The following is a 27568-nucleotide window of genomic DNA, read 5'->3' as shown; positions in this document are numbered from 1 at the left end:
CACGCACACACACCTTTTTCTGGATCTTTTGTTCCATGGGCTGCTTCTCTGACACGAGAAGTGTCACAGGCTGACTGTGGGGTCTCTACCTGAGGATCCCCCAGAGGGGGCCATGCTTACCTTCGATAATGACTTGCTCATGGTGGCATTTCTGGCACTGAGGTATGTGCGAGCTATGGTAGACAGGGGGCCCCTCCAAGCCCTCACTCCCTACCATGTGGAGGACCAGGAACTCTCTTTGTAATCCCCAGGATCCTAAGGGATCGCAGAAGGGGACCGGGCGCAGAGGTGAAATGAGACATGGTATTCATTCAAAACCGTTGCAACTCTGTTAGGCCCTGTAGAGCCAGCCAGTCACGAACAGGACACAGAGACAGAGACAGACAAGCAACCAGGGAACCAAGAGCAGTGTGATCTGTGCAGGGTACGAGGTACCCTGTGATACTTCTGGTGTCCGAGAAGCAGCCCATGGAACAAGCAGCCCACGTACTCAGGAAACACAGAGCAGGGCACTTGACCCAGTCTCAGGAGGTAAGAGAGGCCTCCTGGGGAAGGTGACATCTCAGTTAAGATCTGAAGGATAAGTGGGGGATAAACCAGGTAAAGAGGGGCGGAAATGTATTCCAGGCATACAGAAAAGCTTGTGCAAAGGCCCAGGGGTGGCAGACAATGGCTCAGGCTACCAACTGTAAGTGGTTGTGTGCAGCTGGACTCTAGGTGAGAAAGGGGAGAGTTGAGGCTGAAGAGATGAGCAGGGACCAGATCCGATAAGAGTCTGTAGCTCATTCTATTAATATCTTGAGGGCAATGGAAGACCATTGATGAGCTTGAAATATTTAGAATAATATCACTCTCACCGCGGTGAGGAGGATGGATCAAATGGATGGGGTGAAACTATTGCGGACGCAGGACTGTGTCTTCTTGATTCTCTCATTACCTTCAGTACTTAGAACAGACATGGGCTGCATAACGACGTTTCGACTGCATATACATCAGTGGTGCCATAAGACTGTAACAGAGCTGAAAAATTCCTATCACCGAGTGACGTCATAGCCATCAAAACCTTGTAGCACAACACGTTACTCACGTGTGTGTGTGGTGGTGCTGGTGTAAACCAAGCTGCCCTGCCAGCTGTATAAACATATCACACGGTCAATAATTTGTAGTACATCATACTTGATAATAAGAATAAATGACTGTGTGACGGGTTTATGTATTTACCATACTGCGCTATACTTTGTATGGTTATTTTAGAGTGTGCGCTTTCTACTTATGAAAAAAGTGTGCTGCATAACAGTAAGCCCTGTTACGCTGGCAGCGGCCTCACGTTCACCGCGTCTGTGACGGCATTATTTTCTCTAGGGCTTGATTTCAGCTCCTGTTGTTTTATGAACTTCGTGGCGCCTAAGTGTCCAGTGTGTATGAGTCTACAATCGTGTGCACTCGTGACTCAGGCTTTCACATCCACTCACTCACTCATTCACTCACCCCCAGCAACTTCCAGGTGGACCATTTTTTATCTTTTATACCGTAGTTTTTTCACTGTACATTTTCTATATTTCAATATGTTTAGATACACAAATACTAGCCATTGTGTCACGGTTGCCTACTGTATTCGGTCCCGTAACATGCTGAATGGGCTTGTAGCCCAGAGCCACAGGCTGTACCATACAGCCTAGGTGAGCAGTAGGCCAGACTACACAGCCTTGAGTCAGTGCACTCTGCGATCTTCACACCATGACGAAATTGCCTAACGATGCATGTCTCAGAATGTATCCCCGTTGTGAAGCAGCACAAAGCTATAGATGAATGGGAGGGACAGAGGAGAGAGGGAGGGAAGGAAGGAAGGAAGGAGGGAAGGAAGGAAGAAAGGAAGAAAGGAAGGAAGGAAGGAAGGAAGGAAGGAAGGAAGGAAGGAAGGAAGGAAAGAAAGAAAGAAGGAAGGAAGGAAAGAAGGAAAGAAATGGATGAATGGATTGACCGCATGAACACAAATTCAAGAAGGAACTCTTCCAACTAGGAATGTGAAATTTTTAACAATCAGAATGGTCCAAAGATGGAAAGAACTGCCTTAAGAGGGGATGAGTGTTCCATATTGGCGGGTATTGAAGCACAGACTGACATGATTAAGCATCGTATGAGTGAGCCACAGAATTCTTACCTTACTCGCGTATAGGACTTCACATTTCTCAGACAGTTTCATATTCTTTATCTCCCTGAATTGTCATAACAACCCTGTATCTTGAGTATTACCCTGAGCATTACCTCCTTTTCACAGATGAGGAAATGCAAATGCACAGCAGTGAAGTGACGTCTCCAGCTAGTAAGAGACAGAACTCACCCTGGGAGCCTTCTGACTCCAAGTGCCCTGCTCTTTCCAGGGAAATCAGCTGACCTCTGAAGTGCCTTTTAAGTCCTGACATGATGGATTTCTTAGTAGAAAACTTTTCTACCCTACAGGAGCTTACGTTAATAATACAAAATACTATATAAGCTCCAACTCAGAATGCTGGTTCCTCAGGACAGGCAGAATAGCACAGTGGAAATAATGCAGGTCTGGAGTCATCAGAACTGCCTCCTGCTGGCTGCGTGGCTTTGGGCAAGTCACCTTACCTCTCTGAGCCTCACTTTCCTCATCTATAAAATACCAGCTTCACAGAGTTATTGAGGGCGTTAGGCGAGACAGTATACAAAGGGCTGTATCAGTCAGGATTCCTTTGGTTAAGTGACAGAAACACAATTCCAGGCAGAAAAGGGAATGCATTGCAGCCCTAGTTCCTTCCGTTCTCTGCTTGTCTCTTCTGCGTTGGAAACCCCAGTCTCTCCTCCTACAGATGAGCCTTTTCCACATGACACGGACAGTGCTGCCCACAGCCTCAGCTTAGCAGCCTTGGCAGAGAGAGAGCTTCCCTCACCCAGTAACAGTATATCAGTTCCAGGCCCTGATTGGTCTTGCTTAAGTCACATGCTCACTCTTCAGACCAATCATTTTGAGGGAACGGTATGAGGTACTGTGCTTGGCCAGGCCTCAGTCTTGTACTCATCGCTCTGGCCAGGGGAGTGGGCTATATCATCAGAGGTAAGATGACTAGAAAGTTAGTAAAACCGATTACACACACCTAAGACAGTGTTTGGCATGTGGTAGCTGCTCATTAAATGGGAATGTTATTGGTGCTATTATCTGTGGGTCAGTGACAGCTTTGTAGAGAAGTCTGGAGCCGAAGCTCAAAGTCTTGAGAGGATTCTAGTAGGGAGAGAAGTGAAAAGAGATTTAGAGGCCAGCTACATGGATCTTGTCCAGGCCAAGTTCATGTGCCTCGGTGGGGACCATCATACATTGCACCAGCATCCTACAGATGTCCTCTGTAGAGAATAATTTAAATGCAGCAGAACTGAAATGTGGGACTTGGGGGAATGACTGGGTTACTACAGGTTCCCACACCCTGAAACATGGAAACTTGGTTCCGGAGTCGTTACTTCTCTGATTTGCCCATTATCTTCCATTCATTACTTTATTCAACAATAATACAAAGTCTGGGATACCTATTCAGGCCTGAGGGTTCAGCAGTGAACAAGCCACACACAGCGCTCACACTCAAAGCCTCGCTCACTCTCAGTCACAATTCCTTTTTACATTTTGTTTTCTTCTCACCTGTTGAAAAACTTAAAATGTGTATCTCACCAACGGGGGGATAAAAAGAACCATGAATAATGGCTCGTGATTTACGTAGCTGAGTCAGTGAACTTGTGTTGGTTTATTAACAATTCCAAAATGATTATGTATTTCCCGCCTCGGGCAATTTCTTAAGAAGGGGGCACATGTCCATTCCATGACTCCCTGAGGGTTTCAAGCTGGGTTTAAGCTCAGGCATCACAGGCATGCTCACATGCTCTGCGGCCCACAGAGCACTGTTGAAATGTAATTAGTGCCCATCATTGAAAACTCAGGTTTCATATATAACCTGAATTTGAGGATTGTCTTGAGAAGCCAAAAGACCCAGTGATACTGGGCTTGCATTCCACGTGGCAACAGCTGGCTGGAGCCATGTAGCGTCCACCCCTTTAACAGGACCTGTGCTCTCCAAGTCTCCAGGGTCCCTCAGGGGACCCATTTTTCTGAGTCATTAACTGGCTGGCTCCTGTAGGCATTTGAGTTTGCTACCCTGGGATTAGAGGCTATTGGGTGAAAATCTCAGCTTTCTCAGGATCTCTTCCCATCCAAGCTGCCTCGCCAGCCTGCCCAGAAACTCTTCCTTCTGCAGCAGCCTCTCCAAAACCCCCATTGAATAAAAGACCTGTAGCCCAGGGAGAAAGAAAGTGACCTCATGCAGAGGCAGATGAAGCCCAACCTTCCCTATTTCACACTCTGTTTGCAAACCCCAGCCTATTAGGTGAAGTTTCTTTAAGAAATAAAAGGCGGAAATTCAAGTGGTTTTCATTGCATCAAAGATGAGTGAGTGTTTTACCCATCATGAAAGAAGGTAGTTTTGAGTATCGTCAGAATTATCTTCATTCAACTTTTGAATAGCTTGATTCTTCAGGCCTGTGTGAGCTCAGAGAGCCTCTTCAATGGGCATACGAGAGTGGAACAAGAAATAGGTGATTCTTTAGTTTGCTGTCAGGTTAGAAGGGGTGACGGCTCTTTACTCCCTGTTGGACAATTTGTACCCATCAATTTCCAAATGCTGAGTAGAAGTAAGGAAGACAGAATTCACATTCCGATTCAGAGAGCACTGATTGAGTGCTTACGATGCACTTCAAATGTCACCTGCAGGACAACACATTCCTAAACTATGTCAATAGCTCAGGCCTCTTCCGAATCACTATATTTAGCTTTCTACCTGACATCTCCATTCAAATGTCTCCCAGACATTGCAAACATGATGTTCTAAACTCAAATCTTTACTCCCACGAAAAAAAGAAAAATGACCTGACTCTCTCACATCTGCCCCAGCTCAAAAAACACATCAACTTCATCGCCACAGTTGCTCAAGCTAAAACTTAGACGTTATTCTCGACTTCCTGCTCCCTTATCCACAACAGCCAATCCACCACCAACTCCCGTTGGTTCTTTCTCCCAACTGATCTGCCCATTGGTTAGTTACGGTCATTCTAGCTGCTATAACAGGTAGACCCTACAATCTCAGTGACTCAATAGAATAGAAAGGGATTGTTAGGTCAAATAAAGTCTCGTGAAGGATCCAGCTGGTGATTCAGGGATCCAGGGAGCTCCCATCTTATGACTCCCCCATTCCCTAGGGACTTTACTTCCAACCAATGGACAGGAAAAGAGAAGGGGAAAAGAGAAGGGAAGCCACACGGCTGTTAACCACTTCAGCCCCAAAACGATGCCATCACTTCTCCCATTTCATTGAAGAGAACCAGTCACATGACCTCATTCTGATGCGAAGGGCACTGGGAAATGTGGTCTCTGACTGGGCAGCTGTTTCTCAGCCACAACTACACACTGTGGAAGTGGAGCTTTGGTGGACAGCCTCACTGCCACTTTTCCACCATCATGTCTCACTCAAGTGATTGCAACAGCCCCCTGCTGGTCTCCCTGACTCCACTCCTGACCCTGCCATAGTCTGTTCTTCGCACAGTAGCCAGAGTGATCTTTCAAACTGTAAATAAGACCATCCATGTCACTCCTCACACTCAAAATAAAGTACAAACCACCTCACTGAGGCCTGCAAAGCTCTGATTAGCCTGGTCCTTGCTACCTCTCCCACCTTGTCTTCTACTTTCCCCGACAACCACCTCTGTCCTTGACGTCCTCCGTTATCTACAGTTGGATCACCTTTCCTACCTGGTTGACCTGCCACTTTCTCCAAGACTCAGCACAAACATTAGCCATTTCCTCAGAGGGGACTTTTCAATCCACATAGAGCCCCTCATAGGATGGTTTCCACAGTCAATAATTGGATGTTTATTTGTGTGGCTCCGCGTTTGGTCCCTTTCCTCACATAGGCTGGAAGGTCCTGGAGGGTAGGAGCTCTTTACTGTGGTGTCCCCAGCACCTGGCACATTGCCAGACACATAGTCGGGGCTCAGTACCTACTTGTTGAATGAATGAATGACATGACATGATGTCATAGACTCCCCAGCACAACCCAATGCGGTAGATTCTATTATTTCCATTTTACGGGTAAGAAGATGAAGATCAGTGACCGGAAGTGTTTTTTTCCCCCAAGGTCCCATAGCAAGGAAATGGTGGACCTACAGCTCAGAGCTCTTTCTAGCTGGGTCTCTTCTTAGCGCTCCTATGTGGGGATACTTCGGGAGATTTCTCTTTGTCTTCCCTCAGATCATCTATCCCCCTCCCACCTCCCAGGACCCTGTGAGACTCACCACGACTTCCCACCTCCTCTCGGTCCTGAACAGGCACAGATCACGGTGGACACCTCCCTGTACCAGTCAGCGTCCTGCCAAGAAGGGATGTACCCTCAAACTGTGTAATGGTGGAGAGGTCAATGAAGCGCAGGAGGAGGGAGCAGCTAGCAGAACCTGGGAGTGAGCTGTGTGAAAAGGACTGCCGATAAAAGAGGAAAACAGGGAGGGACCTAAAAGGCAATGAACCCCACCTCACTTTCCTCCCACCCCACCCTCTTTGTCCTGCGGGTGCTTTCCATTGGCTGAATCCAATCAGAAAGCAAAAGCAAGGGACTCTGCAGACTGGGTCAGCCTCCAAGGGCACCAAACAAGGTACAGAAGCAGGGGTGAGTGGACATGAAGGGGCACAGACAATAACCAGCCTACCAACCTTTCAGGCTGAACGATAAGAGGTGGCCCCATCCATCGGGGTTTCTTTGGCTGCACGCGCCATAAATTGACTCTCCTCAAAATGAAGAACATATTGGAAGGATTCAGGGCAGCTCTAAGATTTGAAGGACAAACTGAACAACTGAGCCTCAGGGGCAGGAACTAGAGCCCCAGGACTGCATGTGAAGGGGGAGGGGAGCTCCCACTGAAAACTGAAGCGTAGTTACCAGAGAAGGGATGCGAATGCTGGGTCCACAAAAACGAGAGCTGTCCTCACGAGGCTCACTCCTACCAAGAAGAAAATAAAACCGAGTCAGTTGGAAAGCTAATGCCTTATCATACCTTGAAAGGATCATCCATCGGTGCTCCATCAACATTTGTGGATTGGAAGAATAAATGAAGCAAGGAATGCTAAAGAATTTGGGCATCATCCAGAGGGCATTGAAGACTTTGAAGTGCTTCAAGCTCGGGAGGTGACATGGCCAGATTTGCATTTTGGAAAGGTACCTCTGAGTTGGGAGGGGAGGCCGGATTGCCGGGGGCAAAGAAGCCTGTTGGGGCCGGTGGAGTGTTCCAGGTGAGGAAGACAGTGGCACAGACTGGAGAAGAGTCATAGAGAAGGAAAGACAGGGTGACGTCAAGCGATTTGGGAACTGAGGGCACAGTCAGAACCTTTGAGACTATACACATGTGAAAGTTAATCAAGCTGTTAAATACAGCTTAGAGCCCCACGGGTGGGCCTAGGTGGGGACTGCAGCCCTGGGTGAGGGGATGAGATGCTCTTGATGCCAGCAGCATGTCCTGGCAAACTTGGCAGATGCTGCCGTCACCCCTAACCCACCGTAGCTGTTGATCACCCAGAATCACCCAGAATATTCCCACAGCCTCCACACAGCATTTCTGGGGAGTGTGGGGCAGCCCAGAATTAAACCATGGCTCCAGAAATGTGACCTTCATCCAGCTACACTCTGAGACACACAAAATGAGGCAAGGGGTTAATTCCACCTTCGGCAAAACACAAACCCCCCAGATGTTCTGGAATGTGCCATCACTTCCAGGTCTTTGTGTATTTCTGGAATGATCTCCTCTCTCTCCTCCCTGCCCACCTTCCCTGGGCCAACTCCAATCTTCTCCAGAACTCAGCTTGGAAACTGAACCCCCCTGGGGTAGGAGCTCCTTTGCCACAAGAGGGGAAGCCATGCTTTCTCTGTGCACCTACCACCACCTCCCAGCATTACCCTTAACACACTGCACTGTCATTGCATGACCTTGAGCGAGTCACTTAACCTTCTCTGAGCCTCTGTTTCCTCCTCAGGAAAATGGGGTTATAACACTGGCCACCTAACAGGGTCTTTTGTGAGCTTTGAACAGGGTGGCCCTTGCAATGCGCCTAACGTGGTGCCTGGAGTGGATAAGCAGACAGTAGGTCTTAGCAGCGACTGGCCGTAACCATTTCTGGGTCATGAGATTTACTGCAGCACTGCTATAGCCCTTGTTTTTCCAGTGCTATGTGATTTCCTAGGACCTCAAACAGCCCTTCATTGATTCTGGCAGCTCTCCTACTAGCATTGATCAAATATCAAGGCCTCTTTCCTCTCGGGGGTCTTAATTGGCTTAAGAGCTGTATGCTGGGGACCTAATAGATTGCTGAATGGAGTCATTGATACCTTTCCCACGGCACCAACTCTGAGAGGGGTCGGGGTCCCTGAAGTGCTTAGAAAACTCTTCTTTTTTATACTGAAGGTGTTGTCCTCACCTGTGGCATTATTCATTGGCTAGATACCTACAGATTTCCCTTCCCGTATTCAAAACCCCTTTATTGAGACCCAACTGTATATACACCCCCCACGAGGCCTTCTCGGCCACGTGATCTAAAATTACCCCCAGCCCAGTCTCCTCTCTGCTGCCTTGCTTTATTATTATTGTCATAGGATTGATCACACTTTGACATTATATTACTTATTTGTTTTTTAAATATTATTTTTGTGTTATTAATGTTTATAATATTAATGTATTTATTGTTTGGCGGTCAGCCTCCCCAATGAGGATGTCAGCTCCGTGTGGGCCAGGACTACGTCTGTTTTGCTCACTCCTGTGTCCCTACAACCTAGAACGTACACTGGATGCTCATTGACTATTTAGCAGATGAATGAATGCAAAGCGCTGGACCAGGCATGTTGCAGAGAAAAAAATACACACACACACACACACACACACACACACACGCACGCACACACAGTAAGATGTAGATTCTGGCCTTAAAATGCTTATTTGTTGGGTGGTCAAGGAAAAATAATGATAACTCTGGAAAGAATTGGGTGTGTTGTAAGAGAGGGGTCTTACTTTCTCCGAGGGCACGGGGAGAGAGAGAAGGAGAAACGGCCTCATATACTGACTGCAGTTACTTCTTTAGGGGTTACTTTGTTTTCTGTCCATTTCCTCTGATCGCCTGACTATAGATGGTATGCTGCCAGCAGGGACCATACCTGTCCAGTTAGTCATTAATCTCGGCACAGGATGGAGTTCGGTGTGTGGCACATAGTAGGAGTTTAGTGAACATCTTAGTTTAGTTTTTGTTTCAGTCTTCCAGAAGCAGACTCTGAGACAAGGGTTGGTGTGCAAGGAATTTCTTCGGGAGGTGATCCCAGCAAACACCAGGAGGAGAGTGGGAAGGTGAGACAGGGAAGGGAAGGGGCCAGGAAAAGATATGTTAGCAGGCAAGTTACCAATGTTGGCAACCGGAGCTGAATCCTGTGGGGCAGCCCTGGGAGTCAGTATAGACCACACCTTTCAGAGTTATCCTGTTGCAGGGTACTTATATCCCAACTGCCATTAGTCATTGGTTGAGGGCACTTGTAGGGGGCTGTTCTAATGCACTGACATTTCTTCTGCAAAAGAGTTGCAGGTGCTGGCAGCTGGAATTTGGATTAGCATGTATAGAAATGGTCAGTGCCAAGGGGACATGGGTGGGGCACTGCCAGAAGGTGCTACAGTAAATATTTATTAAATGAATCAATAAATGTATGAATGGACATTGTTGAATGCTGACTACATACCAGGAGTCTTGTAGCTGTTCGTTACTGTGATTTTCAAAGCTTTTGAAGGGCAGGTAGATAGTGGGGCTCAGACAGGTTAGGTAGCTTGTCCAAGGTCACACAGCAAGCAAGAGGCAGAGCCTGGATTTGGCTGTCTTATCGGGCTTCAGTGCCCACTCGGTCTCCCTCTTTTATAGTGTCAGCTGCTGGAGAACAACAGCGATATGGATACCCCAAGCTGGAAAGCTCAGAAAGGGCCCCCACTTTTGTCACCCCTCCTCTTTACCTCTCTGTCTCCTATTTGTCTCCAGGTCTGGGTCAGCCCAACTTTGTCCAAGGTCTAGTCAATGGACTCTCTTCCCCTGAGGTCATTCCAAGCCTCCAGGGCTTCACCTCAGCCTTAAGATTGGTAGGCTTTGGCGTCCAACAAACCTGCGTTCAAATTCTGGTGCTGTGTGTCCCTTGAGCAAGTAATTCTACCTCTCTGTGCCTCAGTTTCCCCCCAAAGTAGGTCAATAACACTCAACTCACAGGGTGGCTGTGAAGATTAAGGTGGGGTAGCATGGCCCATAGTAAGTGCTCAAGAAATGGTAACCATGGTGATCTTGAAGAAGCGATGTATAGCTTATTTAGTCAGTTGTTACCCCATCTTTCTGTGCCCCAAACTGCTTCCTCTATCCGCTTGCTCCCAACATCAGCAAGCATCGTGTAGTGTTTAATTGCATAGACCCCGAAACTTGTCCTTCTTGGTGCAAATCCTGGCTCTGCCACTTACCAAGTGGGTGAGAGTTCATATATAGTCTGGAGTAGGTCCAGAAACTTTGCATTTCTCCACAGTTCCCAGGTGGTGCCGCTGCGCCTGCTCTGGGGAGTACACTTTGAGAAGCATTATTCTGATTCCTCCCTGCAATTGAATTCAGTTATTGAGTGCATGGGCTGTACCGGCAAACTGCTAGGCATGTTGGAGAACATAAAAAAAATGGATTCAGACATGGCTCGTACCCCTCAAAGAGCTTCTAATCTCCAAACAGAGACAAGAACCCCACACAAACGAATAACAAAAAGAGGAGGAGCCTCTTTGTGCCAAGGACTGTGGGAGGGCTTCACAGGTGTTACCCCATGGAATCATCACAATCCTCTGAGGTAGGACCTATCAACATCCCCAATTTTGACAGATGAGGAAGCGGAGGCTCAGAAAGGGTAATTATCCTGCCTAAGGTCACACAGCTAGAAGTGGCAAAACCGAAGACTGACTCCAAAGCTTTTAAGTCACACCATATTCTTGTACGCTCCCCTCTTCCACACAATTAGAGAAGAGTATGAGACAGTTTGCTCGAGTGTCAGGTTGAATACATCAAATGTCAAAGCATATGAAGCTAACAGAGCTCTGGGCTGTCAGCTGGAGAGAAGAACGTGGGTTCTCTCATTAAGGCTTTACAAGTGAGGGTGAGGCCAGCGGGATCCCTTTCGGGGACTCAGGGCCGTAGTATAGACTACAGAGAACCAGCGCACTAGCAGGCTGGCTTGTCACACTGCTCATGGACTGTAAGCTTGTGTGGCTTCCCCATGAGACTGAGTGATCCAGGACACAGAAATCCTCCTGGGGGTCCCAGTTACCCCAGCCCCTGGCACCGTGCCTGGCACATGGCCCACCAAAAAGGGGGGTGGCAGTAAATGATTAAATGGATGATAGAAGACGCCATGGAGAACTCCCAGACCAGTTGGTTTTCAAATGAAAGCTAAATGAGGAAGCCAGATACATGGATGAAAAACAGGTCAACTCTGAATGGAGGGGGAGACTAGGGGAGGGCACAGTACCCGTCCCCGGCCTTCCCCAGCCTTCCCACTCCACCTACACAACCCACGGCCACCAAGACACTGACGCAGAACCCAAGGGGCTTCTAGAACAGAAGAGGAAGTTATACTCTAGTCCAATCCCCCTTACTTTTATATTTGGGGAAACAGAGACCCAGAGAGGAAAGGGGCCTGGCCAATATCACAGAGTGGATGGAGAACAGAATGGATGGAGGATGAGAAGTCTCATACCTTGACCCTGATTTTGGTAGCTTTCCAGAATACTGAGCTGGAATTTTTATCTGCTCTTCTCCTTATTACCCTCTCCCAGGGACGACTCTCAGAACTTTCCTAATTCTTAGAAAGAAGCTCAGCTCTGTTATCTTCTCTGTGCATGTCTGTGGTACAGTGGAGGTGTGGGCTGAATCATAAGAGGTCTCTGCTTTGATAGGGGAGGTTGGATGTCATTATTCAATGATGAGATGCTGCATCATTGAACTCCAAGCATCAGCAAGCTGAGCAGGAGGACCCAGCCAACTCACTGGAGGGGGGCCTCACTGGCACAGAGTAGCTGACTTGGGACCAGAAGGCCACCTGCTTCCGTTTACCCTGAGTAGCTTACTAAAAATACAACCTCTGGGGTCCCACTTGAGACCTACAGACTGAGACTCTTTGGAAGCAGACCCCAGGAAGGTAATTCTCCTTCTCAGGCAATTCTTATGCAAAGGGCCACGGCTTTGCATTCTGATGAAGACCGTTCTTGAACTCAAACACCTCTACTCACAGGCACTGAAATCCACTTTCTTGGTCAGAGTTCTCACACCAGTGGCCGAAGTGGTTTAGTTTGGTGGGGCGTTGCTTTGAGAACATGGATGTGACAGACAGGAGGAGGGACATGCCCTCCGGGAAGCCACAGGCCCTCCCGCTCCCTGAGGTCTCAGACCTGGTACAAGCCATCTGTTCCCTGGAAGCACTGGCTTCTCCTTGCCATCGCCTTCAAAATGCAAATACTTTGATTGGCCCTCAGACCCCAGGGTGACAGACCATCAGACACTCCAGGTTTAGAGGATTGAGATGGGGAAGCACAGGGAGGGAACCCTGTAATGGGGGGTGCCGAGGAGAATGAAAGGAGTATGAAAGGAGTAAACTGGGGGTATGAACCGCAAACTTAGGGCTCCTTCCTAGTTTTCAGTTTGTCCCCTGGGGTGTCCAGACTCCCACCCACACCCTCACGCCCCCACCCTCACATCCTTGTCGATGCCTCCTCTGTGGACAGGCGCTGCAAGACACAGTGGCAACAGACAGTCCCCGGGGTGGCCCAGCACTCTCGTCCCACTCAAGGCAGTTTAGCAGAGTGGAGACCCACGCCTGGAAGTCGCCAAACCTGAGTAAACAGAAGCTCAGACCTACCTGGCCCGTCTCAGAAAAACGGAAAGGCTACAGTGAAGGCTTAGCGCCATCTGTCGGTCATTTAGGAAACTGCATCTCTGCCGACGGGGGGCGGAGAGCAAAAGGCACCTGCAAACAAGCCAGCGGGGGTTTCTGAGGCAAGGAGTTGCATTCTTTTTTTCACCAGTAAGGCACGCGGAGAGACTATCTAGTTCAGTTGCTCTTAACCTCCTCAAGATCTCAGACCTTTTTAATAAGCCACTGAACACTATATACCCTCTACCCCAGAAAAACACACTTGTACTTGATTTTGCATGTAATTCCAGGGAGTTGGCCATCCTCCGGTTAAGATCACCTTCTGAGACCCAGAGATGATCTTAGGGCCTTTTCCAAGCTCACACAGCCCATGAGTAGCAGAGCCAGGTCTGAAAGCCAAATGTTCTAGCTTCCAATCTAATGCTCTTTCTTCTGCCCAGACTGCCTCTTTAAGCCTTAAAGGGCTCCTCCATCTTTCTTCCCTGCCAGAGTCCTGTGAATGTCTGTGGGGTTGAGGGCATTGACCAGTCAGCAGCCATCCCAGGGACTGCAGCACCCCCACCCCTCCTGAAGGTTCTAGGTTCACAGACAACTCTGCTCCCTGCTACCTTGCCTTCTTCCTCCAGAGTTATCCATGGGGGGCCACTGTGGTGACCCCACCACCACCACTTAGGGGCCCCAGAACCAGCCTCCTGATCTGGGAGCCAGGACAGGTGTCTGATCAGCCACCTAAAGGCTGTTGCCCTTGGACAAATCTCTGAGCCTCTCTGTTCCTTGGCCTGCCCGTGTGTAAAATGCCCGGCTGGGGACAGCCATCTCCATAGGCCCTTCCACGGTGCTGCCCCTCTCACTCCAACTGTGCAAGACTGACCCACGGGCATGATCTTTCATAAACACGTCTGAGTGCCTTCCTCAGCCAAGCACTAGGGGTCAGAGTTGAAAGCTGGATGCTTTTCCAGAATCAGAGGCCCCGAGTGGGTGGGAGGCACCCCCTGGGTCTTTCAACACCCCCTGTGGGTCTTCAACTCAGGGCAGAGAGGCAGACCAAAGGGCATTGTTGGGGCTGGAGGAGTGTGAGGGATGCTGAGATGGAGAAGGGAGGGTCTAGTGACATAATACCAGGGTTTGATATACAGTGGTTGGCTAACAAGAAAGAATTATGGTTATTACTTCTGGACCCTCGGTAAGCTCTTCATTTAGTCAACAAACATCAATTCAGTTTTGGGTTGGAGCAGAGGTTCCAAAACCTGAGCGTGTATCGGGCTCTTCTGGAGAGCTTATGTAAAACACAGATTACTCGGCCCCAATGTAAGTGTCTGGTTCAGCAGGTCTGGGGCAGGGCCCAAGAACTGGCATTTCTAATAAGTTCCCAGGGGATGCTGACGCCTCTTGACCAGGAAACATGCTTTGAGCAGCACTGCCTTCAAGGCACAAATGAGACAGACCCTCCCCGCCCTTTTGGAGCTCTTCTCAGTCCAGCACTAAAGGAGTACATATTTTAAAGTGTGTTGTGTTATGAAAGGGGCGGTGCAGGGCATTGTGGGAGCTCAGAGCAGGGGTGTCTCCAAAGAGGGGGTGCCTATGCTAAGACCTTTAAATAGAACTAGCCCAGCAAAGCAGTGGAAAGGGGAAAGCTTTGTTAAACACGTGCTGGGAATGTGCCAGGACCCCTCTCACCAGTTTTCATCTATTCCTCCCAGACAATGGGAGGGAGGCAGGATTAACCCCATTTTACAGATGAGGAAGCTAAGGCTCAGAGAAGTAAAGAACTGGCCCAAGATCATATAGCACGATAGTAGCCCAGTCTGTCTGTTCATAGGACACCTGTCAGCTGCTGTACCCTCTCTGCTGCTTCTGCCCTGCACTCCAATGTCCCCCTACCGTGGGGGAGCTGCCACATTGACACAGCTGCAGGGCCCGGCCAGCTGCACTCTGCCCGCTCCCTCCACCCTCTGCTGCCCAAGCCCTTCAAGTGTTTTCACTGCTGGGTGAATTCAGCAGATGCCTTTCGATCGCAGCCTATTAAATTAGCCCCTCTCTGCAGCCAAAAGAAGATAATTATGTTTTCATTAGCCCTGGATAATGTATTACCCCCTTGGTGGCAGCCACATCGGTGAACCTCCTTCTTCCCTGTCTTCCCTTTGGCTCTGTCAGGACACACACACACCCCCGCCCCCGCACCCCAATAGGCCATCTCTCTGCTGCTTGGTGTAGGCTGGTTAGGGTCCAGGAGGCAAGGAGTGGGGAGAGGGAGAAGCCTTTATTCGGTTGGGAGAGGCCTTTTATCCCCCTGCCATCCACATAGGGATGGAGGGGGAGGACCTGCGGGAAGATCCAAGAATAATTGTTATCGTGGTGCCCATTTATGGAGAGCTTGCTCTGCTGACCCCTGGATGTGTCTGTTCTGCTTGAATCCCGGAGAAGAGTGGCTCCGGGATGTTATCAACATCTCCCCCTGAACACCAAGGGGTTCCTGGTGGAATCAGGTTAGAGTGAATGCCTCCACAGCATCGAGGAAAGAATTCATGAAGCAGCGTGCCCAGGAGCTTTTGGGGTACCATCACTCTGCATAGTCCATGTGGCTATGAATCTCTGGCCTTTCAGCACCAGCTGTGGAAGCCCTCTGGGGTCACAGCCCAGAACAAGCAAAGGGGGTCCCCCAAAGCCAGACACTCCCCTGCCACACTGAAAGACTGCTCTGAATCGTTACTTCCCCTTTCTCCACAAGGCAGTGGTGGGGAGGCAGGAAGAGCCCTGATTTGGGTTCATTTAGAACCAGAGTTCTAATCGCTGCTTTACCACCAATTAACTGGGTGACCTGGAGCAAGTCACTTTGCCTCTCAGAGCCTCTGCTTTCCCCTCTGTAAAATGGGAACGAGAAAAAGAATCATCTCTTGCCATTTTTATGATGATTCAATGAGATGTTCCTATAAAATGCTTGGTTCCAGGCTGGCAAAATGTTAAGTACTCAGTATAAGATTGCTATTGTTCTATCTACTACTACAATTGGTATTGCTACTAATCCGCTATAGACCCCTATGGAAACAACCAGAGAAAGGAAAAAGAGCCTGTGTCCATCTCCCCTGCTCCAACCCTCTCGTTCTTTCTGCCCATCTTTTTCTCTCATACCCACACACAGGACCCCTTGTGATGACCAGCTCCTCCCCTGGGCTCAGAGGCCCTGTCTTCCCAAATCTCTACCTCAAGAGTTATGTCACCTGCAGTGCTTTGGTCTCAGTTGCACCAGGACACCTGGTGGTGAGAACACAATTGGGGGAGTGGGCTTTCTCTCGCCCTTTCCCTGAACCCAGGCCAACTCTGCCCTCTGCAGGCACAGCCCAGTCTTGGCCCGGACCCCACCATCTCACTGGCTGCCCTTTTCCCTACCAACCACCCTTCTCCCCAATTTCAAAACAGCTGGTGCTCCAGGAGAAGAGGTGCGTCACCTCAGGCCTCTTCTGGCCTGAGCCGCACAGGGGCAGGCATCCTCCCTGTTTTGAGCAGGTGAACTGTCAGCCCAGTGGAAGAGCAGCTTCCCTTCCCCCGCGGGCTTCCTGATTTTCCCCAGTTGCCATGGTAATTGAGGGGAGCAGGGTTCTGAGTCTGACACCACTGAAGCCCAGCGCTCAACTTTGAAATGGTTCTGGCAGGGGAAGCACGGCCTAGGCAGGAAGGACTCAGCTCCAGCCCCGCGGCCCTGGGATGCCCCACCCAGCCTTTATGTCACTGTTCTTATTCTCACCATCGTTATTGTTATTTCTGGCTCCTGTTTACTGAGCATTTACTATGTGCCAGGCACTATGCCAAGAGCTGCACCAGTATCATCTGATTCTATGCATCTTCGCAATGACGCCATGCGCGGTTCACCACTGGGGAAACTGAGGCTCTGGAACTTGCCCCATGTAGCACAGTCGGGAAGTGGCAGAGCCCACAGCCGAGAAGGAATTTCTCGAGTCTTACTTCAGGCACGTTGAAGACAACACAGACCTCCATGCACCCCACCACTTACTCTTTAATCCTTCCTCCCTCCTCATCCCCTAGACCCCTCTTCCTGCCCCCAAACGCACATCCCCTTCTCTCATGCTGGGTGTGCAACACAGTCTGAAAAGCATTTATTAGTAACAAGGGGGCCAGTGGTTTCCTCTTTGCCTCTTCTCTGCATAGCTCCAGCCTGAGTGGGCTTGCTCCCCTTGGCGAGGCCGGGAAGGGGGAAGATGGAGCCACTCAGAGCCCGGTGCTGTGTGTGTGTGTGTGTGTGTGTGTGTGTGAGAGAGAGAGAGAGAGAGAGAGAGAGAGAGAGAGAGACCGAATTCTCCTCTTTCCTTGATTTTCCCCATTCCCCCAAGAGTGTGTGAGCAGCAGCAAATGCAAAAATCCTTTGCAATCTGCCCAGGAAAAGACAGCTTTTCAGACGGGTTTATATGGTTACCCATATGTTAGGGCCCCTAAGAAAGGAAGGAGAGCTGGAGTCTCTGCATCTTCCCCTCCCCCAGCCCAGCCCTTGGCCTCTCCCTGCCTGCAGGTCTACCAGGCCACAGGTGAGCGCATCCCTTCCCTGATCCAACCTCCCCAGTTGTCTGGCCTAAATGCTGATCCCAGGGAAGACCAGAGCAAGGCAACATTTGCAGGACTGGTTGCCAGTCTCCGGGTCTGCCCACCCAAGAGCCAGGGCCAGAGCTCAGGCACAACCTCCTGGAGCTCCTGGGGACTCCCAGCCCTGCCCAGCGTGGGAGGCTGTGCACCCCACTGTCCCATTAAGGAATGTTATCCCAACAGTGATGTGGAGACAGAAATAACCATCCCTGCCTCTCGTGGGGCCCTCTCTGCCTGAGAAATCTGTCCTGTGGTTACTACGTTCAGCACCCTCCGGGCTCCCAGAAACTGCCGGGGGGGTGTGTGTGTGTGTGTGTGTGTGTGTGTGGGTGTGTGTGTGTTTCCTCATAGGGGGAAAAAAATGGAAATTAGGTTATGTAAAAGATGTATGCTTTGGAGCCCAGACCGGCTCTTAATGAGGGTTGCGAGGTCTCCCTCCCCACACCCATACACCAGCCGGGTTGGACGTCACCACTAATTCGTTTCAGCGATGATAGGATAAGGAGGGACATTAAGAAATAAATTCCCCCTCACGACCCTCGCTGAGCTCACGGCTCAGTCCCTACATATTTATGCCGCGTTTCCAGCCGCTGGGCGAGGAAGTACTTAGCGCCGCGGCTCCTCCGAGGGGCAGCCTGGCGGCCGGCAAGCTCCGGGCGGACGGGGTGAGCCAGGGGCGCGCGCAGGGCGCCCGGCATTGCGCTGGGGAAGCCCGCAGCCTCCATCCCGAACTTGGGTTCGCTGGGGCGGAGGGAGGGGAGGGGACAAGGGAGGGTGGGGGCTAGGCGTGAGGGGGTGGGGAGGGATCCGAGAGGCACAAAGCCGAGGGGAAGAGGGAAGGACTGGCGCCGCTCCTACCCCGCGGTGAGCGGTGCGACTGCCGCCCTCCAGCCGCGCGGGTCGGAGGACCCAGAGGATTCGGAACCAGGGGGAGGAGGAGGAGGAGGAGGAGGAGGAGGAGGAGGAGGAGAAAGAGGAAAAGGAGGAGGAAGAGGCGGGCAGGCGAGCGGACTAGCGGGCGGGCGGGTGCGCAACACGAAGAGGCAGCCTCGGGTCTGCCCAGCTCGGTGACAGGTGAGTTCTCGGCCCAAGCGTCCCGCGTCCCCTCCCTGTCCCTTGGTGCTCTCCGCTCCGGTGCCAGCCCCCAGGGCGCGCGAGAGGCGCGGGGTTTGCCGCGTCCCAACTTGGTTCGGGCTGCCTCGTTCTCCTCCCCGAGGGCGGCCCCAGGCCCGGGGTTCCGGTCCTGGGGGTCGTCACGCCCACCCCACTGCAACTTTGCAGGGACCCGCGTCCCCCTCCAGCCACGACACAGCGCCGAGCCGCGCGCTGGCGGTAATGGCGGAACCTTTTGGCACCGCTTGCTACCCCCAGCGGACAGCCCGAGGCTGGGGGACGCTAGCCCCTGGGGAATCGGGGCGCCTCCCCAACCAACCTCAACTTTAAGCATCTCCTCCGTGCCCAGCTCTCCCGAGGTCTGGCACCTGTGAGCCCGCGTGAATGGTGGATTCACTGGCATTGCTAGCCGTCCTCGGCGGGGGGCCCGAGACTGGGCGGGCTCTGCTCCTGGGAACGTTGCTTCTGCCCAGCTTCCAACTTTGCGAGGATCCTCACCGCACTCCGGTGGTGATAGCAGGGCCGCCTGCACCTCTTCTTCTGTCCGGACAGCATTGCTGTGCAAGAGCGCTGCTTTCCAGAACCTAGGAAAGTTGTGCCTTCCGCTAGAAAAAGGCTCTAGGGCTCCCAGCGCGTCTTCCTGACGGGTGAGGGGCGCGCTTCCGTGGGATTCGGAGCCAGACAGTGCACCACCGAGCGCGGTATGTTTGCTCCCAAGTGGCCAAGGGTTGGAGCAAGGTCCCCGTGAGATCCAACTTCCAGGGTCCCCGTGAGATCCCTTTGGGACTGAGGGGGCGGATGAGGCTCTCCGGACTGTGCCCTAGAGACCACAACGCTTGCCCCCACGCCCAAGGCACTGTGACCGGTGCGCTCGCGGCTCTCCGAGTGCTCCGACCGCGCTGTCTGAGGCGGACACTCCGAGGAGAGGTGTGCGCTGAGAAAGCGGTAGAAGCAGGAAACTTTCAAGGGATAACCCTAGGTTCTATTCCTAGATTTACCCTTTACTTACTGTCTGGCCTTAGGCAAATCCTTTTACGTCTCTAAGCCAGCGTTCTCTCGTCTGGAAAATGAGGAACGCAATACGTACCTTTCTCGCGGTGCTGTAGTGAGGACCTTAAAAAATCAGGAATGTGAATGGAAAGCCTAGGGCAAGCGCGCCATTCGCAGGAAACATTACTGGTATTTTATTATTTTAATGCTGTGGGACCAGACCTGGGAGATTGATGATTGTGGGTTTCCTGCCCATGGGAACTGGGGGGCCGCCTCTGAGGGTCCCCAGGCTACAGTAGGTTGCGCTCACCTCCAGTGGGACCCAAGTTGCCTGGGAGGAAGACGCATACGTTCTTCCCCGGCAAATGAGACCCTTATAGCCCAGCTCAAACCAGGAGCTCAGGCCCCAGAAGAACGCACAAGGGGTAGGAAGAAGGGCCCCTCCCCTCCCCCTGCGTCCCTCAGCAGAGGGGGAGTGCTGGCCAGCACGTGCAGGGGGCATCATCTGACCTCTTCCTCTGGTGGCCCAGGACCTTGGGATAAGGGAGGAAGGGGCTGGCCACTCAGACCCTCAGGGGAATGAAGGAACCCCCCTCCCCTTTTCTTCCTCATTTCTCTAATCGGGGTTGGGCAAACACTGCGGGTTCACAAAGACACAAGGGAGCATTGATTCTCCCCATTGTTATTTTGAACTTAAGCTAAAACAGGGACGGAAATTCGTGCGCCATCTCACAGGGGCGGCATCCATTCTCCTCTGCCCTCAAATGTCTCCGCACACAGACTTCAGAAGCCTTGGCAGGCCTCCGAAGGGAGACGTTCTGACCCGCCATGCCTACCACCACCTCCACCCCTGTTGTTTCCACCAGCCCAGACTCCAGAAGCCCAGAAGGGCGCACAGCGTTGTGCCATCTCCAAGGCACTGTCACACACAAGGTATTCCTGGAATATCCCAGGAATACTCCCCCAAACTCCTCCAGGTCACCAGTACAACGATCCAAACCCCATTTTGCAGATATGGAAACTGAGGCAGGGCAAGCCAAGCAACTTGCCCATGGTCACCTAGCTAGTAACTGGAGACTCACTGGTCCTGGTTTTTGGCTCCTTAATTTGTGTGTGTGTGTGTGTAAGGGGGGTGCGGGGGGGGGGGTTTGCACATCTCTGGGCACATAAGCATGACATGTGCTCTTGCCATAGCACCACGGTCTCATTTCCTGATACATCTCTTTAGCCAGAGGCTACCCCAACACTCAGAAGCATGACTGTGCCTCCAGAAATTGTGATTTCTCCAAAGTCTCAGACCATGTAGGGAAAGAGCAAGCAACACAGTAAAGAGATCTGGTAAGGATCTCTGCTTGAGGCTAAGCTTAGTTCATTCTATGGCTGTGTGATCTCTGGTTAGTCACTTAACCTCTCTGAGCTTCTGTTCCATTATTTGCAAAATGAGAAGAGTGACTCCCACAAGGGGTTGTTTTGTGATAATATATGTGAAACTTGTTCTGGAAACAATGGTTTTGTGCCAAGATTGGTGATTGTACAAGAAAGAGAACTCCAGAAGGAAGTCTTCTGTAGCAACCATTTGGGGCCAATAAGCATGGATGTGATTTCCAGACTAGCCTGTCTTTTGCTCTTCCTTCCTCTTATTCATTATCCCCAAATGGCCAAAGCCACCCCTCCATCCCAGTGTCAGTCTTCCATGGGGAAGAACCACATCAGGAAGGATATCTCACAGAGGCTGGGAGTGCTCTGCTTTTCCAGGGTCTCTGGAGCTGAGGTTCCAGGAGCTGTCCAAGGTACCATCCAGACAGTTGTCCAAAAAAATTCCCTGCTCTGAGGGTGCCGATTTCCAAGGATGCAGGAAGATTTGGGGGTCAGTTCACTTGCGTATTATGATTACACACAGGTTTGGCGGTGCTGCCTTCTTGGGTGTATGTTTTGGGGTGCCTTATGACAAGACTTGGCACGTTGCCTGTCACTCGGTGTCTGTGGGTCCGTGTGCAGTTTGGTGAGCCTTGCAACATGGTTGAGAGCAACAGGCAACTGTCTGTACCTGTCAGAACTAGGGCGTTTTCCTATTCAAACCCGGATTGCACAGAAGTTGAATTTCGTATTCCAGGACCAATTTTCATATGGTTCATGTGAACAAAGGGACATACTCCCCACCATGAGTCAGTTTGTGTGGGTTTGTGTGGTTCACCATACAAAGGCTGCAACGATGGTAGACATGGCCCTTTTCCTCATTCTAATATACGCAGCATTGAGACATCATCGAATCTAGGAAATGCCGAACGTCAACCCAGTAGGTCGTCAGCATCATACTCCCCCAAGGTACTGCTCAGAAACGGAGAGATCCCACCTCGGATCTAACAAATCAGTGTCCCCACTGGAGACTGAAGTTCTGTAGTCTTCATGAGACTTCTCGAGGACATACTAATGCCCTCAGCTCTTGTCCATCACCCTCATTTTACAGATGGAGAAACCGAGGCCCAGAAAAGGTATGTGACTTGCTGAAATTCACACAGCAAGTTGGGAGAGAAGCTCAGTGTCTTTGCCCAGTGCTCATATATGATAACGTCATGTTGGATTCGGTATTGAGAAGCCCTATAGATTCTGAACGGAAAGGACAATTAATTCTGTCTCTTTCCCAGTTGTTGTCATAGATTAAACAAACTGTTCAGAGAGACGGAGCCTTGTTCCTCCTACCCTGACCTTGACCACATCGGCTCAGAGTCTCTACTAGCCCCATTGGTTGATCCATCTGTCCTTTCAGAGAGACAATCCCCTTTAAAAATGACTTATCAGGTACAACTTTGGGAACCAGGTGATCCTTGGAGCTAATAAACCCTGTCTAACTACTACTGGTTTCACCAAAGCCATTGGATTAAAGTCATTTCGACAGCTGAGTCAGTCCCCCACCCCACCTTTGCAAGTCCTGCGTTTGTTTGTGTCATTCCCATGCCTGTTCCTAGGAAAGGAGAATTATGAGCAGCATCCTGCAAGGCTGGAAAATTGAGTCCACTTGACTCTATTAAATGAAAATGATCTGTCAACAGAAAATGCCCCTAAGTCCCCAATAAAAGCATAGCTAAGAGGGTACAGCGGGCAGCGGATCTTGGCATAACCGTATTGAGTGCTAAGCCGAAGCTGAGCAGCAGTTATGTGTGGTTCTGTGGCAGGCATCAGCACATTTGTCAAATGTGTAATGATGAGTGTTAGATGGAAGGCCCAGGGCTGGGCCCGAAGGCCAGGTGCCTGGATTAAGGTGGTGTGCGCCCTGTTCTGACAAAGCCTGCCGTCTGGTCAGGCAGTGGGCACCAAACAAGCCCTGTATCAGGCGTGACGTTTCTGCAAGAGAGGTAGAGGTGAAATGCTGCAGCAACACTTAGGATGGGTGACTGGGGGTATCAGGGAGGCCTTCTCAGAGGAAACGGCCTCTGAGCTTTCTGATCAGAGCCTTCTGAATTGTAGCACCCTCTTAGGGATAGGGTCTCCGGTGCCAAACTGGGTCAAGTGCAGCCCGGTTGAAAGGCAGAGCTTCGCAGTAGGAATCAAACCGAGGACGTCATCTGGGGAAGCATCTGGCTCTAAGCACTTGTGGAATCTGTGATTCGGAATGTGTGTTAACCTCGCTGCATCTCAGGCATGTCGTCCATAAAATGGGGATTGTAACTACTGCATGGGATTGTTAGGAGGATCCCGCAAGAGCATATATGGGTATCTCCGGGGAGGGGACAGCATCAGGCCCGTCTCGATGATCAGAACAAAAGAAATGCAAAAAGGAGAGACCACTTTAGTGAGCCAGCCCATGTGGGTAGTGCCTCTTCCACTCACCCAGCCCCAATCTTCTCTTCTGTGAAGTGGAGTTGGAATTCAAGGGCGTCTCCACGCGGAAATCTGCAGGTATGTTCTCTTTCACTGGTACAGGCTTTGTGTTTTAGTTTGGTTTGCTTTGGTCGTTTGGGTTGTTGTTGCCTTTAGGTCACAGGCCTTGTCATTAAATATTGTTTCTGTCGCTTGCCTAACCCGTCAAGACAGTTCAGTTTACCACCCCAAGGCTATTTTCCCTCAAGGACTGGGTTAACCATACCATTGTTCACCTCACCCAAGATGAACATTTGCCCAATTGTCCATCAGTTGAATTTGTGATTTCTGCTGACAGTTCCTGAAAGGCTGCTCCGTTAGAGCCCTTTGTGGGAGCAGAGTTTCCATGTCCATTCTGGGCCTTCTTCGCCTCTGGTTTGCATATTCTGTCCCCTGGCATCATAAGATCACCTCTTCTCCGTTGGGATTCCCCAGACAATACAGGCCTTCTTTTTGGCCATGCGAGAGATGCTTTGGGAGCCTTGAACTAAAGGCACCCGAAAGCAATTCCTCAGATTTCCAGGGGTGTGCTGAAAAGTGTGCCAGCTTCTGCCGGAAACTTTGCCCACCAGCATTAGATAATATTCAGGAATCTCTTCTTTATGCAAAACCTGACAGTGAAATTGCTACCATGGGGATTAAAACGGTGGGCCTTTCTGGAACCTGTTTCCAAGGTAGAAACGAAGAAGGGAGTTTGTAAACTCAAAAATCTTGCCCAACCTCAGATAATATAGATGAGCAGCCAGTGCTTCTCAGCTAAAGGATTTCATGTCATCAGCAAGAGTCAGGAAAGCCTCTTTTTCATCTAACAACAAGCCCTGACTCCCAGCTCTGTGCCACAGGCTTGGGGCAGAGAGAAATTGGGAGATACCATCCCTGCCCTCAAGGACTCCCGGTATCTGAGAAAGTGGTCAACTTGCCAGTAATGGCAGTGCAGGGGGGCAGGGGACCTGATCAGTCCATTCTCTTCGGCTGTGAGCAGAGCTGTGTGGATCACATTGTGCTGTATTTCATTCCAGGAATTTTAAGCATAAAGATATAACCGACAGGGATAAATCAGAATAATACTCGATAGCAACTGACATATTTTGGGCATATTTTTCCCTTTGATTTTTGAAAGAGTCTCTCAGCTCTAAAATATTCAATAAGGAAAATGAAAACCAATTACATTCGTGTACCAGAATTCAGGTAATGAAAAGAGTCAATAATATCTATGCACTCGTTTATTAAGATAAGTCTTAGCAGGAAAGACCTTCACTTGTCATTTCTCTCCTAATGTGGTAGTCACTAAAAGGAAATTCCTTGATTTGTCACAACGCATGGGATAAAATAATGAAACCGGATGGCTTTTTTTTTTTTGCCTTGATATTTTTATTGGTTTTGATTATTTCTTAACAAACATGCAAAACTCCTACGTGTAGATAAATGTTTCCTTAACTGCTGACCTCTGTGCCCAGGATTTCTTGGGGGTACCTCCTTCAAGACTTGTCTTCAGCAAGTATGATATTTCTTTCTGCATCTCCCTACTGGTGATACCGTTTGGGGGCTTTTCAGGGTATATGTGCATTTCAGAAACAGCAAGATGTCATCAGGAGCCACATTTTGTGGTTAAAAAGGTGATGACATTGGAGGAAATCACGTGGAGGTTGAGTTTGGGGGGAGGGGTCTTTTTCAAAACAACATGGTGTGATCAGACTGGATTTCTTGTCTGGACCCAAACTGGTGTCTAAGTGAAGCAGTATACCCTGTCCACTTCCTCTTAGACTCTGTTCATAGGAACCAGCTCCCATGAAGCCAAAAATCTTCCTGCTCAAGAATCCCTTGATAGCCAATTTCTGGGTAGTAGACTGACTTCTCTCTCCTAGGCAGTGGGGATTAGATTTACTACTAAGGTTACCATTGTTAAAAACAACAACAACAACAACAACAAAAAACAAAAAAAACTTAACTGGATATTTGGTGAAATTTTGCAAGTATAGTTCATTTTCTTCTGTGTAATAATAATACTGTGGGTTTTGTGGGAGACTGTCTTTATTCTTAGGCTATGCATGCTTAAGAATTTAGGGTTGAAGCATCTTATTTTCAGATGATTCAGTGTAAAAGACAGCTGGGTAGGTAGGTAGGTAGGTAGATGGCTAGATAGATGAAGTCAAAGAGAGAAATGATGGATCAATGGATGATGGAAGGATGGATTAATCAATCAATAGATAGATACAACAGACAGACAAGGCAAATATGGCAAATGCTAATAGTCATTAAATCTACTTGAAAGTTTATGGGTGTTGTACTAGTCTTTTAGATTTTCTCCGTTTAAATATTTCATAATAAAAAGTTGGGTGTCAGAAATAGCTTTGGTTAGACTTTCCTCTGTGTCAAATTTTCTCATGTTTCTCATCTCTATCCCCCCTCTCCACACACACACACACACACACACAGACACACACTCACAAGCACCTCTTTTCCTGGAAGAAATAATCTTGCAGTTCTGCAGAGTGTCACTGTTTTCCATGGCAGCCTTTCTTTACATTTTTCCCTCAGCATTTTAATTAGAGCTGTGAGTCACGGTGCTTTATGAAGGCTGGTGACAATGTCATTTACGGCTATTTAGCATCCCAATTGAGCCCTCTTCCGTGGTGCATTACATCAGGGGCACTGAGCAATGAGCAGGCGACAGTTCCCTCTGTCAGTGGCAGAACAAGCTCTGGGTCTCTTGAAGAGTTGAGAAATGAGCTTGAGGTTCATCCCTGGAATATCATCCCAGGTTGCCTTTTCCGCTGCTGGCTGTGTCGCCTTGGCAGGCCTGAATGCATTTGAGCTCCAAAGAGTGATTCAGAGCTGCGGCTTTGACATTCTTTTTGGGGTCGGCAAGCTTTTCTCCCAGGCACAGGGGACTGACTTGCCGTGACATTGGCTCTTGAATGTATTAAACCCCTCTAGATGGGAGGCGGTGGGAGGAGGCAGGAGTCTGGAGCCCATCTAAGCTGGGTTCAAATTCAGCCACTGCCACTTATTCACCCCTGTAACCTGGAGTGAGTTATTGAGTCATCTCTTTAAAGCTCCTCTTCTGTAAACATGGGGATAACTCCACATCACTGGGTTATTGGGACCATAAAGTTCTGACGCATGTCAGGTGCTCCAGATGAAGAGGACTATTCGAATAACCCCACTTAAACATGCTGTACACCCTTAACCATTAGGGCTGCAGCTCAGTGTCTTCATCTCTAGACTCCAGGTGCAACGGGGATGGAGACTTGTCAGTCAAGGTCCAACTAGGAAACAGAAGGCCCTGCAGCTGGGATTTGCAAGATATTATAATTTAATGAAAGAATTACTTAAGGACACAGTTTCAGGCAGCAACAAGGGAGGGTGATGTGTCCAGGAATTAGCAAGAGGGGGAGTCAGGACCACCTGGGGCCTGCTAAAGCCGGGGAGGGAATAGTAGGGCTGAAGGCCTTTGGGCCAAGGAATGGCTGGGCGGCTGGAACCTCCCAGCAGAAGCTATGCTCAGAGAGGAATGCAGACCTCTCCAGAGCACAGCAGGAAGGCAGGAGGGAGCAGAGGAAGGAGGAGCAGCCTCTCCTCCCCGCTTCCATCCCCTGGGTGTCTCCCATTGGCCACACCCAGTCAGAAGCCAGAGGGCAAGGAGCCCACTGATATCCGTACAGCTCAGCCTCCTCCTGGGGCGCAGATACATTTGGAGGACGGTGGAGCATGGATCTGGGCGAAGAGGATGGAGAACCACCAGCACAGGTGGGGGGAAAAGAGGAAGCGCTCTCTAATAATCCTCCATAAAACCAAACGCAATTCATCAGCTCTGAGCAGAAAGACACTTCCCTGATCTGGGATGTGCTGGAGTGTCTCCAGTTTTCTGTAGGATCCTCATGGAAGCCTCAGCACAAATCAGGCATTTTCTTCCATTTCGAACGCTGAAATGCATCCCCCAGGTACTTTGAGGAAATGGGACGGCACATTATAACATAAAATAAACTGTTGCCGAG

At 50.0% G+C, this 27568-nt stretch overlaps 1 protein-coding gene across 3 annotated transcripts in view; it reads left to right on the top strand.

Annotated features, from left to right (window-relative positions):
• The window catches only part of NOS1 (nitric oxide synthase 1), a 163376-nt gene that overhangs the window by 39720 nt on the left and 96088 nt on the right, over positions 1 to 27568 (top strand). The window contains exon 1 of one of the 3 annotated variants that reach the window (XM_033097859.1): positions 6831 to 7265. The exons of 1 other annotated variant lie outside the window; for it this stretch is intronic. The gene's annotated coding sequence lies outside the window, so the exon portion shown is untranslated. Of the gene's footprint in view, positions 1 to 6830; positions 7266 to 18586; positions 18684 to 27568 lie in introns of those variants that run through there. One more of the 3 variants, XM_033097857.1, reaches the window with a different exon arrangement.

This window comes from Rhinolophus ferrumequinum, chromosome 25, assembly GCF_004115265.2.
Source record: "Rhinolophus ferrumequinum isolate MPI-CBG mRhiFer1 chromosome 25, mRhiFer1_v1.p, whole genome shotgun sequence".
Classification (NCBI taxonomy): Eukaryota; Metazoa; Chordata; class Mammalia; order Chiroptera; family Rhinolophidae; genus Rhinolophus; species Rhinolophus ferrumequinum.
The sequence above is the reverse complement of the archived record's forward strand: the minus strand, read 5'-3'. Positions and strand labels throughout refer to the sequence as shown.